Source organism: Neovison vison, chromosome 11 (assembly GCF_020171115.1).
Source record: "Neovison vison isolate M4711 chromosome 11, ASM_NN_V1, whole genome shotgun sequence".
Taxonomy (NCBI): Eukaryota; Metazoa; Chordata; class Mammalia; order Carnivora; family Mustelidae; genus Neogale; species Neogale vison.
Window position 1 is genome coordinate 189,579,728 of NC_058101.1, and position 20,201 is coordinate 189,599,928.

The window sequence follows — 20,201 nt, forward strand, 5'->3', positions numbered from 1 at the left end:
GTAAAGGAGATAGGAGTCATAGCAGATTCATAATCCTTGATGCAGCCTTCCTATTGAATTCTCTAGAAACTGACCATGAAACTGAGGTCCATTTTACAAATGGCAAAACCTTCCAATTCTAAGACACTGCAATGACAATAACAGACTGCTACCCAGCTCTTCTTATCAGAAAGACTCATAAAAATAAAAACTATTTCTAGTTTACAGGCATTCATTTTATCATGTATTTGTATGTCAGAAGACATTTTAGGTAAAAAAGCTATAAGAGCAATTTTAATTTTTAATAAAGGAAAATCAGCAGAAGGGATCTGCTCTAAATCCATACCAATTTGGGGACATCTAAAAGTAACAAAGTAATAAAAAATTTCACTTTCTATTCACTGTTCTCTTGATAAACCAATAATTAAGATTTAGCAGAAAATTAAGTTTAGGATTATAGAAAGAAGGCAGTTGTCTAGACAGCTAGTTACTTTATTTTTTATTTTTTTTCCAATTTATTTATTTTCAGAAAAACAGTATTCATTATTTTTTTCACCACACCCAGTGCTCCATGCAAGCTGTGCCCCCTATAATACCCACCACCTGGTACCCCAACCTCCCACCCCCCCCCCCGCCACTTCAAACCCCTCAGATTGTTTTTCAGAGTCCATAGTCTCTCATGGTTCACCTCCTCTTCCAATTTACCCAAAAGCACATACCCTCCCCAATGTCCATAACACTACCCCCTTTCTCCTAACCCCCCTCCCCCCAGCAATCCACAGTTTGTTTCGTGAGATTAAGAGTCACTTATGGTTTGTCTCCCTCCCTATCCCATCTAGTTACTTTATTTTTTAAAACTATGAGTTTTTAATAAAAAGATTCCTCCTGCACTTTCCATTTCTTTTTACTCAAGAAATTTCTCTCCTGACTCCCATATAAGTTGCTTATTTTATTTTATTATTTTTTAATAGATTATTTATTTATTTGATATAGAGAGATCACAAGTAGGCAGAGAGGCAAGCAGAGAGAGAGAGAGAAGGGGGAAGCAGGCTCCCTGCTGAGCAGAGAGCCCGACGTGGGGCTCGATCCCAGGACCCTGAGATCATGACCTGAGCCGAAGGCAGAGGCTTAAACCACTGAGCCACCCAGGCGCCCCTAAGTTGCTTATTTTAAAGGATTTTTTTCTTAATATTCTGTAAAGACTCCAAATATCACACCTTTGTAGAATAAAAGTAATAGTTAAGAAGGTATCAGAAAGCCTGGACTATATAACACTTCTCTGAATTTTTTGGGTAACTTTGGACAATCCTTTAAACTTTTGGGGCTTTAGTATTTGTCATTTATAAAGTAAGAAACTGATAAATTAGATAAATCAGTTTTAAAATGCAATATTTGTGTTTTTAACATAATATAAACTTTACATTTCAAGGATAAAGTTCAACTCTTCAATTCAAATTCTTTAGTTTTTCTGAAGAATAAATTTGTCTGAGTGTGTAGGATTCTTAGTGAAGAGAATGAGTATAAAACCTTTAAATTTTGTTTCAGATTTTTTATTATTTTATCATGTTACATCATGTTCCAACAGGCTAGACCCCTTTCCTAAGGGTAAAGTTCAGCTCTCAGACAAATTTATGATTTCTGCCAATGATTTCCATAATTTAGACTCATGGGGAGTTGAGGGGAAGTTGTTAATAACAAGCTCGTATTTTGTTCTCAACTTCAGAGATGACTGGGCAAAGGAATACCCAAGTCAAGTGTTTGTTTCCGTATGGATTGAAGGGACTTTTCTTAATCAGCCTCCTGATTAACCAACATCTTATTTGGATGGTTATAGAATGTCAGTTAAAAGGTTAGGTCTGAGAGGGACATTTTCAGCCCAGTTAGAAATGCTTGACCTGTGGAGATGGACCATAAAGTCAATACTCCATATTCTTTTCTTTAAGCTATTTCTTTGAAATGGAAAACCTGAAGGCCTACATGCCAAACAGCTATGGAGAATGAAAGAAGGATGTTTGAAATCTACCCTACCCATATGCAGCACACCACTATTTCAGAGCCAAATATCTATGGAAAGGAGAGGTGGGCTTTTAGTTTCTAATGCATCATTTCAGCATGCACAATAGAATTAGTGTGTTTTCCTGAGGAAGTGTTCCCTAGTCCTTTCAGGCTACGTTTATCTCAATATAAAATATGAATAGAAAGTCAATAGGAACACAACTTTTTGAAACTAATTTGAATTACACCTCCTTTCCTTAAGATACTAGCTTTCACAATGCAAAAATTTGGTAAAAAAGAAGCTAAGCTAGTTTTTCTGAATTATTTGAAAAAAGAATGAGTCTATGTTTCTGAAAGGATTATGACATTACTTTCAGTATTTTTTTCCCCCACTCCAAAAATGTTCTACCTAACCCTGCATATCCAGGTACTGGATACCTTACCTCATTATCTATGAGGTAAATTTGAGCTAGGAGAGATTTCAGATGATTTATATGCTAATCAGAATTCTCTTGAAAGCAAATAAAAAATAATAGAAAATGTGTGGTAGGGTTGTGTAATAAAATCTTCAATATAAAGATTCTGAGCCTTCTTTCGATGTGCACTAAATAACAGAGCTAGTAAATTAGTGGTTGAAATGTTTCTGTCAATAAAATTGATGTTATTTCATACTACTTGTAGGAGGCTCACCTCTTTTTACAAATCAGAATAAGCGGTTAATTTGAACTTGTCAATGCAGCAGAGTCTGTTGTAGTTCATTGATTCCTCTGATGATAGTAAAAGATGATTATATTTTTCATGGGTAGACATTTTGTATTTTAATAGTGTTATATATTTGTTATATATATATTATATAGTGTTATATATATATTATATATTTAATAATTTTATAGAAAAACACAAAAACCACATTTGTTAAGTTTTGTAGAAAGAAAACATATGTACAACATTTTTACAGTCCAATTTTATAATAGATATTTCTTGAAAACTTCAAAATACAAATGTGAAACCATTATTTAAAAGTTGTTGGCAAAGGCATAATTGGTTGAGGACATTTATCTAGATCTTACAAAGTTTTTTTTTAACCTTGAAGTCATCACAAAATATAGCATGGCTTCAGAATCTGATGATTTTCTACTGAGTGTATTGCTGTGAGGGATAGAAAAGGCATTCGTTCTGAATATTATCTTGGCTGCCTCACTGAGAAGTTGCAATATTTGCTTGTCAAACAGCTTGAAAAGGTAAACAATGCTATTAGGAGTGGTATGGAAATGAAAGGTATAGAGATTACTCTTACCTGCTGCTTTGTTATTTGGTAAAGTCACAGCAGTAATGGCTTTCTTATCCTTTCATTCTTAATGAATTGCCATAATAAAATCTGCAGATTACTTTTTAAAAAATCACTGTGTAATCACAGCAGTGGAAGAAAATTCATTTCAGAAACACAACATCCAGTCATCTCTGTGGAAGACATTTGTAAAATGATCTGAGAAATGAACTCTCCCTATATTAGACAAATGAATTTTATACATTCCTCATCTTACAATTCTTTTAGTGCTTCCTACTTCCCTGTATAAATGCAACTTCCTATAAATTTTTTTGATGTCCTGTTCAATTGAGTAGTTTATTTCTACTTCTTTGCATGTTTTGTATTTCCTCATAAAATAAAGATATTAAAATTGGAATTTTAATGGTTTCACAGGCAAATAATGCAGTAACCTCTTATTTGGTTTATGACTTAATAGGGCAACTGTGCAAAATCTCGTGAATGTAATTAGGCTGGGAAGCAATTCTGCTTTACTTTCTAGTTATTCATTGATATCATCTCAATGTCTTAAAACTGCACTTTTTAGCCAATTAAAAAGTCACAGGATTAGACTTCAGAACAGATATATGTAGGACTCCTTTTGGCTAAGTTCAAGGAGAGGGAGAGAGAAAATAAATTTAATTTAAAATTTTTTCAGTATTACAGTTCCATTGTATCAGAGGAATTCCACTGTGCCAGGTTTGGGGTGAGGTTTGGGGTGAGGCTGTAAAAATAGAATTACCTGACATGTCATCCAGAGCAATGACATGTATGATGTGAGGCTCAATAATGCAACACCAAGAAAATTTGGAGATCCTAATCGGCTAATTTTAATCTCTATATTGCATTGATATTTCTCTAGGCCTGAGGTATATCTCTCTCTACAATGAAATCATCCCAAAATGATGCCAACATAATTAATAGTTTCTGCAGACCTAGTTTACTCCCCCATCTTGCAGTAAGGGCAGGAGTGGAGAAGAATACAAAAATACTTTCCCTTTCCTCACTCAACCCAGCATAACACCTACACCTTCATATTCTAAAGGGGAAAACAATAGTAAGTTTTAGCAACAGAAAAGAAAATGAAAGATGAGAGTATATAAAAACACATAAATATGGAAGTGAAATTCAAGTGACATTTTCATTTTGTTTGATGACAGTGTGAATAATGTCTTGTCTGCCTCTAATGACTAAACTTGTTTTCTAAAATTGTAGAGGTATAATATTTTCTTATTCATGTCCTTGTAAGAGCTACCTGTATTACTGCACATTATATCTTCCCAATCATAATGCTTCTTTTTCTGGATATGTGTTGTTGAAGGAGAAAGGATATTTAGGAACTGGAAATTGAGGTCCAGTTCCTCTTAGAATAACATTCTGAAGAACACCTACTCAGGTCATCCACAAAGGGAGGCATATCCTCCTCCCAGTTCCCAAACAAAAATATCTATGTTTTGCTTTCAAGTATCTCCTTCAATTTCATCCAATTTATTTATAGTAAGTAAATCATCAATATTGAACTGTATCCTGGAGCCAATGAGACATATATGACACAAAGGTATTTTCTGAACCAGGGTGAAGGCTGACCAAAGAGGAGGTGATCTGAAGTGAAATGCAGCATCAGGGAACCCATTGCTCCAATTTATATTGGAGAGAGAGTAGCTATTTGACTACTGAAGGAGGGAGAGGAGCTAGTTGACTCTTGAGATATGTGGTTCCTTCCATGTTCTCTTTTCTTGGGGGACTGGCTACATTCAGTTAGGCTGAGCTTACCCTTCAGTTCAAGACCCCATAAAGTAAGCAGATCAGGCCAAACCATTTCTTTGCTCTCATTGTTGTAGCTTCTGTGCCTCCCAAAGTATATGCTGATTCAGGTTCCCTTGGTCACCTTGGTCTCAGGTTTGGTGCAGGAAACAATAGGATTCTCATTTTTCTTAGGTCTAGTCTGGGTTTCTGTCAGCTTCATCATGGATCCCTGGGATGACAAGGCAGGCTCATCTGCAATTTTCTCTGTTAATTGTGTTACTGCTCCATCGTGTAGAGAGTTTGAGGTCATAGGGTACACCCTGTAGATAGCCATAATTATGTATATTAGCATGGAAAGGGCATTGAAATTGAAGGTAATTCCTTCACTTGAGGATTGTTTTGCATTAGTGTGTTTAGCATAGTTGGTTATGGGTAACTTTTCTGCTGATGTAAATGAACTTATGCTAGAAATAATGGGATATAGGTTTTTAAAAATCAGCCTTTTAATCATGCAGAAATAGTATCAGTCTAGGAGTTGTTTATCTAGTGAGTAATGAAATTAAGTACATAATAGTGTAATTAATTCTAATATAGTTATTTGTTTACTTGCAAATGCCAATATATAACTGACTATAATAAATTGTGGTGCTCTGGTAGCTCAATAAATGTTAAACTAGAAAATTCCAAGAATAAGGTATGAGTTTGCATATATATATATATATTCTTGCAACTTGCTTTAAATTGGTATAAGGACAGATGTTGTAGTACAATAATGTAGTTATTGATTTTTAAATGGTTTTAATATTATAGATCCATTGTCAAAGAAGTTAGGGATCCCAAGCTGCAAATATATCCCTAATCCATTCAATTTAATACATATATATAATGATTTTAAGAAACAATTTGGCAAACCATTTCTAATAGTTAAGTTTTCAAAAGATTGACTGAGTTTATGACAAAACATTCTCTAATTTGTCTATTAACATTCTAAAAAGTTTTAAGTGTTTTTTTTTTAATTCATTACCATTTCTGGTAGTGTTTATATTTGCTTTTGTTTCAATAGTTATCAAGTGACAGTTTTAAAATAAATTTATTTAGCTCAGACTGAAAAATATAAATTAATCAACAGTCTCAAAGCTTTCCCCACCTTGTTTGATTTTTCTAATTTTTGAGTCTTTAAAACTTTTATATATACTTTGCATTACTTTTATTAGTACAGTATTCTAAGTATACTAATCTTCTTTTTATCCTAATTAGATTGTCAGCAAAGTGAGTCAGTATTAGCACATTTATAGGGTCAACTTAGCATTTATATATCTCAAAAACAAAACCAAGAAGTTATGGGTATATGGTAAGGAAAGGAAATGAGAATGTTATTCAAGACAACTAAGCAAACAGAAGTTAGTAGAATTAAGAACAAAATTTATGTAGGGGGCACCTGAGTGGCTTAGTGGGTTAAACCTCTGCCTTCAGCTCAGGTCATGATCCTGGGATCGAGTCCCGCATCGGGCTCTCTGCTCCAAGGGAGCCTGCTTCCTCCTCTCTCTCTCTGCCTGCCTCTCTGCCTACTTGTGATCTCTATCAAAAAATATATAAACAAAATCTTAAAAAAAAAAAGAACAAGATTTATGTTGAACTGTGGACATCCAATGTAAAAAGGGACACGTGATCATTTGTTTTGCTCTTTCCAAATAATAAAGTGGTACTTACTCATTCAAAAGGTAGAAAACATTACTTTGATGCTGATTTCTGAATTATTCTGAAATAAATAAATATTCAGAAATATTTATTGCACAAGATTTTAAAATTTTCTGTAGAAGCATATCTCTCATATATTGGCAATCTGTAACAGCTAAGGATGAATTGTTAAAGCATATTTATATATTATATGTATTTCTGAGGTTAATTAACTTAGGAATCATCCTTTGTTTCTTCTTATCTTTCATACTTAATAGCACTTAATTCACAAAATACCATTCCAAATATTTCTCAAACCACTGTTCTATATCTTATCTCCTGTATTTACATACAATACCCTCTTAACTATTCCCTTTCTGAACTGTTCTCTCTGATATATTCTTCCCACTGCAACCAAAGTGAATTTTCTTAATATACTAATCTGAAAATAGTTTCTCTTATACTCATTTATTACCTACCGTACTTAACTAAAATCTGAATTCATTAATCTAATGTATAAAATACTATCTATATTTATTATACTCTAACATACAAAATACAACATTTAAGTTGGATGGCTTCACTTCTCACAGTTTTGAATATAAATGCAATCTAATTTACTAAACGTCTTAGTTCTTCTTGCCTCCTCATATTCCTGATTCTTATATTTGAATCTTTTCCATTGTATCTTTTCTCCTTACATCTTCCCAGTCTCCTAAAATAATCCACTATCTCTCATCAAGAGTTCCTTGCAGGTAACTATGCTTGTTAAAAGGTAGGTTAGAAGTCCCATCTATATGCTTTCCTAGTGTCATGTACTTATCCCTAAACCTGCACTCATTTCATTTAATCACAATTGCCACATTAGTGCCTGTTCCCTCTTCTATACAATAAACTCCAGATGAAATGCTGAATGTTTCCGCTGATGTTTATTTTGAACTAGGAAAGTCTTGGACTCAAGACTCAGACTCTGTAGGTTCATAAGCTGCTTCAAGCTCTGAGGAGCTGTTAAGTGTTCAGTGTTGTATGACTGCAGTCAAGTTACTTACTTTCATGACGATTCAGTATTATCATCTGTTGAATGGAAATTATGTTTACTTCTTAAGCGTCTTGTAAAGTTAACATAAATTTATATAAATCGTTTATAACAGTGTTTAGTACATACTAAATTCAATGCTTATAAATACTAGGTGTTTTATTATATTCTCAGTGCCTAGCACCAAGTACACAGTATGTATATTATATGATTGTTGGGTGAGCAATTATTCCCATTGTAAAGTATCCTGATTCTGATTTGATAGAGTTTGCAAGTCCTGAGAAGCTAAACAGATGAATTAATATGCCATTTAGACCTCCCGCCTGGAATAGATGGTCTCATTCCAGTCTTTTAAAGGGCTGTAGAGCAGAAAATTAAAAATTTATATAAATGCTAAAAACTAATAAGTCTATTTAAAATACAGTTTCAACAAAATCAATAAAATATAAAATACGTGTAGTAGAATTTGCCAATAAATTGATGATTATACATTAAGATACAGTTGGTTTGTTTAGTCATAGACATAAATGTTCTTTCCATTACGCTGGGAATGGTGAATAGTCATACTATGTACGTTTTTGTTCTAGACGATTTTAGAATTGCAGTAGGGAAAAATTTATGCAGTTTATACTTGGAATTAACATCTTAAGTTAAAAGCATTTTCAAATTTGGGAACTTTTCAGCTATTATTATTTGAGATATTCCTCTGCCCCTCTCCCTCTCTTCTGGATCTCTCATTATGCATATGTTAACATGCTTGGTGGTGTTCTATACATCTCCAAGGTTCTCTTCATTTTCATTCATTCTTTTTTCTTTCTGTATTTCAGATAGGGTATTCTTGATTGACTAGTGTTCAAGTTTGTAATTTTTTTCTTCTACACACGCAAATTTACTGTGGAGTCCTGGGGAATTTTTTATTTATTTTATTTTTCAATTCAGGAATGTCTATTTAGTTCTTTTTTTCCTTCAACTTTTTATTTAGATTCTAATTAGTTAAACATACAGTGTAATATTAGTTTCAGGTGTAGAATTTAGTTTCGACACTTACTTAAAACACTTGCTCATCAGGACAAATGCCTTTCTGAATCCCCATCACCTATTTAACCCACACCCACCAACCTCCCCTGTGGTAACCATCAGTTTTGTTCTCTATAGTTAACAGTCTGTTTCCTGGTTTTCCTCTCTTTTCCCCCTACGTTTGTTTGTTTGTTTCTTAAATTCTGAATATTAGTGAAAAAGAATGATATTTGTTTGTCTTTGACTTATTTCGCTTAGCATAGTATTCTCTATTTCCATTCATGTCATTACAAATGGCAAAATTTTCATTTTTTATGGCTGAGAAATATTCTAATGTTCATATATACATATATACATATATATATGTATATACACACACACACACACATATACACACACCACTTCTTCTTTATCCATTCATCAGTTGTTGGACATTTGGGCTCTTTCCATAATTTGGCCATTGTTGATAATACTGCTGTGATCATCAGGGGGCATGTAACCCTTTAAATTAGTATTTTTATATTCTTTAATTAAATACTTAGTACTGTAATTGTTGGGTTTTAGGGTAGGTCTATTTTTAATGTTTTGAGGAACCTCCATACTGTTTTCCAGAGTGGCTGCACCAGTTTGCATTCCCATGAAGAATTGTTAAAAGTGTTCTTTTTTCACACCTTTGTCAATACCTGTTGTTTCTTGTGTTGTTAAGTTTAGCCATTCTTATAGGTGTGAGGCAGTATCTCACTGTGGTTTTGATTTGCATTTCCCTGATGATGAGTGATATTGAGCATCTTTTCATGATTTTGTTAGTTATCTGCATGCCTTCTTTGGAAAAATGTCTATTTGTGTCTTCTGCCCATTTTAAAACTGGATTATTTGTTTTTGGGGTGTTAAGTTTTATAAGTTCTTTTCATATTTTGGGTACTAACCCTTTATCAGATATATCATTTGCAAATATCTTCTGCCATTCTGTAGGTTACTTTTTAGTTTTGTTGATTGTTTCCTTCACTATTTAGTTATTTTATAATTTTTTGGTGATGTTTTCTATTTGGTGAGACATTGTTCTCATTTGTTAATTCTTTAGGCGTATGTTCTTTTTGTTCCTTCAACAATTTACAAGAGCTGATTTAAAGTTTTGTCTAGTAAGTCTAACATCTGGGCTTCCTTAGGCAGTTTCTGTTGACTGTGTTCTTTCCTGTGTGTGACCATTTGTGTGTGTGTGTCTCGTTATTTTGTTGAAACTGAACATTTTATAATACCAGAGTTGTGGAAATCAAATTCTCCACTTTGCCCAGGATGTTATTATTTGTTGTTTTGTTTCTGTTTGTTGAATGACATTCTTGCAGTAATTCTGCAAAGTCTATATTCTCTGTCATTTACAACTACTGAAGTCATGGCTCATTTAGTTTACTAGTCAGAAATGATTGATTTTTCCCTAAATTAATATTTCCTTGAAGAAATAAGTCCCCACTCTTTTCAGAGGGGCTCAGTGTCTGTTGAAGCATACTTTCAACATTCAAATACTTTGAAACTATTCCTTAGCCTTCACTTCCTGCTTGTTCAGGGTCACCAGTTCAGTCATAGGTGAGAAATTTGGGCCTACTCAGGTCTTTCTGAGCCGGCACACACCCCTGCACTTGCATGGGACTTTCTCAATTCCCAAGAAAATGCTGGAGCTCTTCAAGGCAACTATGGAATCTCATTCCTCAGATCTTCCCTTTAGATGAGGCTCTTATTTGCCTCAACTGTTATCACTGCCTTAAGCAGCTGTGATGTTAAGCAATTGTTATCAACCAGTGTCTTGGGAATAGGCTTTCCTAGTTAATATACTTTATCAGATAATAAGAAGCTCTCTTAAGCGTTTGCAGGGAGCCACCAGACAGATTAAATATATGGGGATGGGCTTTTTGAAGAACTTTAAACTTCTAGTGGCTTCCAGTCTGCTTGTTTTCACTATTCTCTTAGCTGCAGATCTGCTGATTTACAAAGTTTTATGGAGCTAGGTAGAGAGGGATAGGGATAGAGCAAGGCAGAATGCCCAGGGCTCTTGCTGTTCTTACTACTGAACTCATTGTCTTGAATAAATTCTCATAAGATTGTCAGAGGTCTTTGGTTCATTTTTGGAGTTTTGATAAACTTAATTTTGGGAATCTTTGCTAGTGTTCTCATTGTTTTAATGGAATAGGATATTTGGGAGGTCATAAGGACTCACATTCTAAAAATTGTCTCCTTCTAATTGTGTTTCGTAACTTTTTTTTTTTTTTCTACTGGGACATGGCACAGGTGCTGAACCTATAAATTTTGGAAGTAGGCATTTGGTTATTTACTGAAGGTCATCCTCTCTACTCCTGGATAGTCTTTCCCTTAAACACTATCCTCAAATAGCTCAGCTACAATCGGTGTTCTGAGGTCCTTAGAGACTTGTGCAGATGTTTTAATTTGAGCTGTATTTTTTCCCCCTACGATACCAAAATAAAGCCCTAGGATCATATTGGCTCTTGAGTGGCCTTGTTTAATTTCATCTGGAGTCCTCTGGTGCTGATACAGTAGATCTTTTGAAAATATGGGTAGATGTGCTTAGCTTTTCTAACAAAATCATTCTTTCTGAATTCTTTTATGGTTAGAAAAATTTAAAAGATATTACATATTACATAGCAGTAGACATATTCTTGGTGTACGTTCTGTTAAACACATTTAAGAAAGATGATGGGTTTACCCAGGATTTCTCCAATATTTTCTATTGCAACCTTGCAACTTTAAGTTCTGTTAACTACAATATTATCATCATATTTCAATAATGAATGGGCAACAGATCTTTTCAGTGGAATGGACTCTTTCAGAGCAGTAATTGTCATTGGAATGTAGGCATGTGAGAGTCATTTGTATTTAAGAATGGAAAAGTATCAGGGGAGGAGTCAAGATGGCGGAGAAGTAGCAGGTTGAGACTACTTCAGCTAGCAGGAGATCAGCTAGATATCATATCTAAAGATTGCAAATACCTACAAATCCTACAGCAGATCGAAGAGAAGAAGAACAATTCTAGAAACAGAAAATCAACTGCTTTCTGAAAGGTAGGACTGACAGAGAAGTGAATCCAAAGCGATGGGTAGATAGACCCTGTGGGGAGGGGCCGGCTCCCGGCAAGTGGCGGAGCAAAGGGGCACAAAATCAGGACTTTTAAACATCTGTTTTGCTGAGGGACATCGCTCCAGAGGCTAAACCAGGGTGAAGCCCACGCGGGGTCAGCGTGACCTCAGTTCCTGCAGGGTCAGAGAAGGATCAGGGGTGTCTGAGTGTCACAGAGCTTACAGGTATTAGAACGGGGAAGCCAGCTACAGAGACAGAGCCGAGAGTGAGCTCACAGCTCGGGGTTACCTTGAACCGGTCACAGGCTTGGTGAGCTCGGAGCGCGGCCGGAGGTCAGGCAGACGGGAGTTACTGGGCGCTGTTCTCTGAGGGCTCACTGAGGAGTGGGGCCCCGGGCTCTCGGCTCTTCCAGGCCGGAGACCAGGAGACTGCCATTTGTATTCCTGTCTTCTGGAACTCTATGGAAAGCGCTCAGGGAACAAAAGCTCCTGAAAGCAAACCCGAGTTGATTACTCAGCCTGGCCCCTGATAAGGGCGGTGCAATTCCGCCTGGGGCAAACACATTTGAGAATCACTACAACAGGCCCCTCCCCCAGAAGATCAACAAGAAATACAGCCAAGACCAAGTTCACCTACCAAGGAGTGCAGTTTCAATACCAAGGAGAACAGCAGAATTCCAGAGGAGGAGAAAGCAAAGCATGGAACTCATGGCTTTCTCCCCGTGATTCCTTAGTCTTGGAGTTAATTTAATTCTTTTTTCGTTTTCAAATTTTTTTCTCTTCTGCTAAAATTTTTATAACCTTTACCCTTTTCTTTTTCAACGTTTTTAAACTAGTTTATCTAATATATATATATATATATATATATATATCTTTTTTATACTTTTTCTTTGTTCGTTTTCTTTTTTTAATTGTTTCCTTTCTTTTCTTTTCTTTTTTTCTTTCTGAACCTCTTTTTATCCCCTTTCTCCCCGCTCATGATTTGGGATCTCTTCTATTTGGTTAAAGCATATTTTCCTGGGGTTGTTGCCACCCTTTTAGTATTTTACTTGCTCCTTCATATACTCTTATCTGGACAAAATGACAAGGTGGAAAAATTCACCACAAAAAAAGAACAAGAGGCAGTACCTAATCAACAGTACTTGATTAGGTTAGGGACCTAATCAATACAGACATTGGTAATATGTCAGATCTAGAGTTCGGAATGACGATTCTCAAGGTTCTAGCCAGGCTCAAAAAAGGCATGGAAGATATTAGAGAAACCCTCTCGGGAGATACAAAAGCCCTTTCTGGAGAAATAAAAGAACTAAAATCTAACCAAGTTGAAATCAAAAAAGCTATTAATGAAGTGCAATAAAAAAAAAACGGAGGCTCTCACTGCTAGGATAAATGAGGCAGAAGAAAGAATTAGTGATATAGAAGACCAAATGACAGAGAATAAAGAAGCTGAGCAAAAGAGGGACAAACAGCTACTGGACCACGAGGGGAGAATTGAGAGGTAAGTGACACCATAAGATGAAACAACATTAGAATAATTGGGATTCCAGAAGAAGAAGAAAGAGAGAGTGGAGCAGAAGGTATACTGGAGAGAATTTCCCCAATATGGCAAAGGGAACGAGCATCAAAATCAAGGAGGTGCAGAGAATCCCCCCTCAAAATCAATAAGAATAGGTCCACACCCTGTCACCTAATAATAAAATTTACAAGTCTTAGTGACAAAGAGAAAATCCTAAAAGCAGCCTGGGAAAAGAAGTCTGTAACATACAATGGTAAAAATATTAGATTGGCAGCTGACTTATCCACAGAGACCTGGGAGGCCAGAAAGAGCTGGCATGATATATTCAGAGCACTAAACGAGAAAAACATGCAGCCAAGAATACTATATTCAGCTAGACTATCATTGAAAATAGAAGGAGAGATTAAAAGCTTCCAGGACAAACAAAAACTGAAAGAATTTGCAAACACCAAACCAGCTCTACAGGAAATATTGAAAGGGGTCCTCTAAGCAAAGAGAGAGCCTACAAGTGGTAGATCAGTAAGGAACAGAGACAATATACAGTAACAGTCACCCTAGAGGCAATACAGTGGCACTAAATTCATATATCTCAATAGTTACCCTGAATGTTAATGGGCTAAATGCCCCAATCAAAAGACACAGGGTATCAGAATGGATAAAAAAAGAAAACCCATCTATATGTTGCATACAAGAAACTCATTTTAAACCCGAAGACACCTCCAGATTTAAAGTGAGGGGATGGAAAAGAATTTACCATGCTAATAGACATCAGAAGAAAGCTGGGGTGGCCATCCTTTTATCAGATCAATTAGATTTTAAGCCAAAGACTATAATAAGACATGAGGAAGGACACTATATCCACTCAAAGGATCTGTCAAACAAGAAGATCTAACAGTTTTAAATATCTATGCCCCCACCGTGGAAGCAGCCAAATATATAAACCAATTAATAACAAAATCAAAGAAACACATCAATAATCATACAATAATAGTAGGGGACTTTAACACTTCCCTCAGGGAAATGGACAGATCATCCAAGCAAAAGATCAACAAGGAAATAAAGGCCTTAAATGACACACTGGACCAGATGGACATCACAGATATATTCAGAACATTCCATCCCAAAGCAACAGAATACACATTCTTCTCTAGTGCACACGGAACATTCTCCAGAATAGATCACATCCTTAGTCCTAAATCAGGTCTCAACCGGTATCAAAAGATTGGGATCATTCCCTGCATATTTTCAGACCACAAGGCTCTGAAGCTAGAACTCAATCACAAGAGGAAATTTGGAAAAAACCCAAATACATGGAGACTAAACAGCATCCTTCTAAAGAATGAATGGGTCAACCAGGAAATTAAAGAAGAATTGAAAAAAATCATGGAAACAAATGATAAAGAAAACACAACGGTTCAAAATCTGTGGGACAGAGCAAACGCAGTCCTGAGAGGAACATATATAGCGGTACAAGCCTTTCTCAAGATACAAGAAAGGTCTCAGGTACACAACCTAACCCTACACCTAAAGGAGCTGGAGAAAGAACAAGAAAGAAACCCCAAACCCAGCAGGAGAAGAGAAATCATAAAGATCAGAGCAGAAATCAATGAAATAGAAACCAAAAAAACAATAGAACAAATCAATGAAACTAGGAGCTTGTTCTTTGAAAGAATTAATAAGATTGACAAACCCCTGGCCAGACTTATCAAAAAGAAAAGAGAAAGGACCCAAATAAATAAAATCATGAATGAAAGAGGAGAGATCACAACTAACACCAAAGAAATACAAACAATTATAAGAACATACTATGTGCAACTTATGCAAACAAATTTGATAATCTGGAAGAAATAGATGCATTCCTAGAAACTTATAAACTACCACAACTGAACCAGGAAGAAATAGAAAGCCTGAACAGACCCATAACCAGTAAGGAGATTGAAACAGTCATTAAAAATCTCCAAAGAAACAAAAGCCCAGGGCCAGACGGCTTCCCGGGGGAATTCTACCGAAATTTAAAGAAGAACTAATTCCTGTTCTCCTGAAACTGTTCCGAAAAATAGAAATGGAAGGAAAACTTCCAAACTCATTTTATGAGGCCAACATCACCTTGATCCCAAAACCAGACAAGGATCCCATCAAAAAAGAGAGCTATAGACCAATATCCTTGATGAACACAGATACGAAAATTCTCACCAAAATACTAGCCAATAGGATTCAACAGTACATTAAAAGGATTATTCACCACGACCAAGTGGGATTTATTCCAGGGCTGCAAGGTTGGTTCAACATCTGCAAATCAATCAATGTGATACAACACATCAATAAAGGAAAGAACAAGAGCCATTTGATACTCTCAATAGATGCTGAAAAAGCATTTGACAAAGTACAGCATCCCTTCCTGACCAAAACTCTTCAAAGTGTAGGGATAGAGGGCACATACCTCAATATTATCAAAGCCATCTATGAAAAACCCACCGCAAATATCATTCTCAATGGAGAAAAAACTGAAAGCTTTTCCGCTAAGGTCAGGAACATGGCAGGGATGTCCATTATCACCACTGCTATTCAACATAGTACTAGAAGTCCTAGCCTCAGCAATCAGACAACAAAAGCAAATTAAAGGCATCCAAATTGGCAAAGAAGAAGTCAAACTATCCATCTTCACAGATGATATGATACTATATGTGGAAAACCCTAAAGACTCCACTCCAAAACTGCTAGAACTTGTACAGGAATTCAGTAAATTGTCAGGATATAAAATCAATGCACAGAAATCAGTTGCATTTCTCTACACCAACAACAAGACAGAAGAAAGAGAAATTAAGGAGTCAATCCCATTTACAATTGCACCCAAAACCATAAGATACCTAGGAATAAACCTAACCAAAGAGGCACAGAATCTATACTCAGAAAACTATAAAGTACTCATGAAAGAAATTGAGGAAGACACAAAGAAATGGAAAAATGTTCCATGCTCCTAGATTGGAAGAATAAATATTGTGAAAATGTCTATGCTACCTAAAGCAATCTACACATTTAATGCAATTCCTATCAAAGTACCATCCATCTTTTTCAAAGAAATGGAACAAATAATCCTGAAATTTATATAGAACCAGAAAAGACCTCGAATAGCCAAAGGAATATTGAAAAAGAAAGCCAAAGTTGGTGGCATCACAATTCCAGACTTCAAGCTCTATTACAAAGCTGTCATCATCAAGACAGCATGGTACTGGCAGAAAAACAGACACATAGATCAATGGAACAGAATAGAGAGCCCAGAAATAGACTCTATGGTCAACTAATCTTCGACAAAGCAGGAAAGAATATCCAATGGAAAAAAGACAGCCTCTTCAACAAATGGTGTTGGGAAAATTGGACAGCCACATGCAGAAAAATGAAATTGGACCATTTTCTTACACCACACATGAAAAATAGACTCAAAATGGATGAAGGACCACAATGTGAGAAAGGAATCCAACAAAATCCTTGAGGAGAACACATGCAGCAACCTCTTCGACCTCAGCCGCAGCAATATCTTCCTAGGAACATTGCCAAAGGCAATGGAAGCAAGGACAAAAATGAACTATTGGGATTTCATGAAGATCAAAAGCTTTTGCACAGCAAAGGAAACAGTTAACAAAACCAAAAGACAACTGACAGAATGGGAGAAGATATTTGCAAACGACATATCAGATAAAGGACTAGTGTCCAAAATCTATACAGAACTTAGGAAACTCAACACCCAAAGAACAAATAATCCAATCGAGAAATGGGCAGAGGACATGAACAGACGTTTCTGCAAAGAAGACATCCAGATGGCCAACAGACACATGAAAAAGTGCTCCACATCACTCAGCATCAGGGAAATACAAATCAAAACCACAATGAGATATCACCTCACACCAGTCAAGAATGACTGAAATTAACCAGTCAGGAAACAACAGATTTTGGCGAGGATGCAGAGAAAGGGGAACCCTCCTACACTGTTGGTGGGAATGCAAGCTGATGCAACCACTCTGGAAAACAGCATGGATGTTCCTCAAAAAGTTGAAAATAGAACTATCCTATGACCCAGCAATTGCACTACTGGGTATTTACCCTAAAGATTCAAACATAGTGATCCGATGGGGCACGTGCGCCCGAATGTTTATAGCAGCAATGTCCACAATAGCCAAACTATGGAAAGAATCTAGATGTCCATCAATAGATGAATGGATGAAGAAGAGGTGGTATATATACACAATGGAATACTATGCAGTCATCAAAAGAAATGAAATCTTGCCATTTGAGACAACGTGGAAGGAACTAGAGGGTATCATGTTTAGTGAAATAAATTAAGTGGAGAAAGACAACTATCATATGATCTCCCTGATAAGAGGAAGTGGAGATGCAACATGGGAGGTTAAGGGGGTAGGAGAAGAATAAATGAAACAAGATGGGATTGGGAGGGAGACAAACCATAAGTGACTCTTAATCTCACAAAACAAACTGAGGGTTGCTGGGGGGAGGGGGGTTTAGAAAAGGGGGGTGGGGTTATGGACATTGGGGAGGGTATGTGTTATGGTGTGTGCTGTGAAGTGTGTAAACCTGGCGATTCACAGACCTGTACCCCTGGGGATAAAAATATATGTTTATAAAAAATTAAAAAATTAAACAAAAAGAATGGAAAAGTATGATTTAGTAGTTCAGTGACTGTTTAAAGCAGGTAAAGTATCACCATGAAACAGATGAATCATCTCAAATGAATAAAGCATCACCTCTCAGTTGGTTTCATAATCTTCTTTAGCTTATCTTTTTGTAGAGTGAACTAATGGGAAGAAATACACACTTGTTTTACTATGCTATCTTTTTTTTTAAGATTTTATATATTGATTAGAGAGAAAGAGAGTGAAAACACAAAGGGATCATGAGAGGGAGAAGCAGGTTCCCCTCTGAGCAGACAGCTGACATGGGACTCAATCCCAAGACCCTGAGATCATGACCTGAGCCAAATGCAGAGACTTAACCAACTGACATGGGACTCAATCCCAAGACCCTGAGATCATGACCTGAGCCAAATGCAGAGACTTAACCAACTGGTGCCCCAGTTGGTTGGGGCACCTGGATGGTGCCCCAACTATGCCATCTTTTTGCATGTTCAGTTAAAACACAAAAGGAATCTAGACCAACACATATGTTAGTGGGCAATTCTCAGAGTTCCCTTAACCAGAAGAAACTCTTGTGATAAAAGTTTCTGCATCAAGGCTGAGTCACTCATTCAATTCTTTCTCAATTACTTTCTTGGCAAGACAAATATGTTTTTGCATGCAAAAACTGGTGTTGTATTTAATTATCTCTGCAGATACATCAATACAATTTTAATTAAGTTCTTCGTGTATCTTGGAAGTAATCTGTTCAGATGATTCTTGGAACTTTTAGGTAACAAAGATACCTTCAGGCAATGTTTCAAGATTCTTTTTCCTTTTTTCTTCTTCTCTTCAGTCAAACAGAACACTGTAGTGCTTTTGATGATGCACAATGATTCTATTTTATACAAAAGTGCATATATTAATCTTATGCCTACATAGCTTTAACAACACTGTCTATATTAAGAATGCCTTTTTTGTTTTTGTAATAAAATAATAAATTCAAATTAAAAATTTCAACATTGGAATTATTCAAATTCATGTTCTTGATCATATTTGTTTCTGTAATATGTGTGCAAATCTACTAGTATTTTATGCATGATTTAAAAACAATGAACATAGGAAAATGACTGGAAAATAACTCAGAATCATGATTTTGCCATTTTAAGATAGTATTATAATACACTGAGTTAACTCCTTATATATTCATAATATCAAGATAAATAGTATGTTAAAAAACTAGAAACTATCAAGCACAATTTAAATACGAGGTAATATGACTAACTTTAGTACTAAACTCAGTATTCTTACTAAAACCTATAAATTTTTATGCAGAAAAATGGTATAACCTTGAGCAGATAGCTATAATAAGAATAGCCTTGCTTAGAAAATAAAATAAGACCTAAGTTTTTATTTTTGAGATAAGCTGAAAGAAGGTAAGTACAGCATTGTGCTAAGACTAGGTAAAGTCCCAAATGTATGACTTCTTGAAAAATGAATTTTTCAAAATAGTCATTAAGGTAATCAAATTTTCATTAAAAAATTTTGTTAGTATCTTTGTTAATATACATATTAATTGCATATATTCTTGGCTGTTCATTTTCAAAGAAAAGAATTGTTGCTAATATCACTGCTTTTAGGGAGAAAAGGAGAATCTGTTTTAGTCCATTAAAATATCCTAGAAAAAATAAAAGCTTTTATAAGTATCAGTACAGCATGAAAGTTAAACTAACATCAAAGAAATGGTCACTTCAGTAACAAACTAAGTGACAATTTAAGCACATTTATTTCACAAGATGGTCAGTGTCTTTCTTATAAACTACCGTATCTTTACTACTAACATTATATCATTCTTACAAGGTCTCAGCTGAATACGTATTTCTATATCTTAGATTTAATTTGCTTTCCAAACAGCTATAACTAACCTAATCTTTTTGCCTCTCCTGACCTCATCTTTTCAAAATTATCCCCCATTGATAAAAGGGCATGATTTTACTTTTTATAAAATCTAGAGAATTAGATTGATTAGAAAATTTAACTACATGTTGTAAGATGGCCATTCCTTCCTTCCTTTCATTTATTCCCCCCTGGCAAATACAACTTTTTTTTTTTTTTTGCTTCGCATATAATGTATATTTGTTTCAGGGGTACAGGTCTGTGATTCATCAGTCTTACACAACTCACAGCACTCACCAAAGCACATACCCTCCCCAATGTCCAT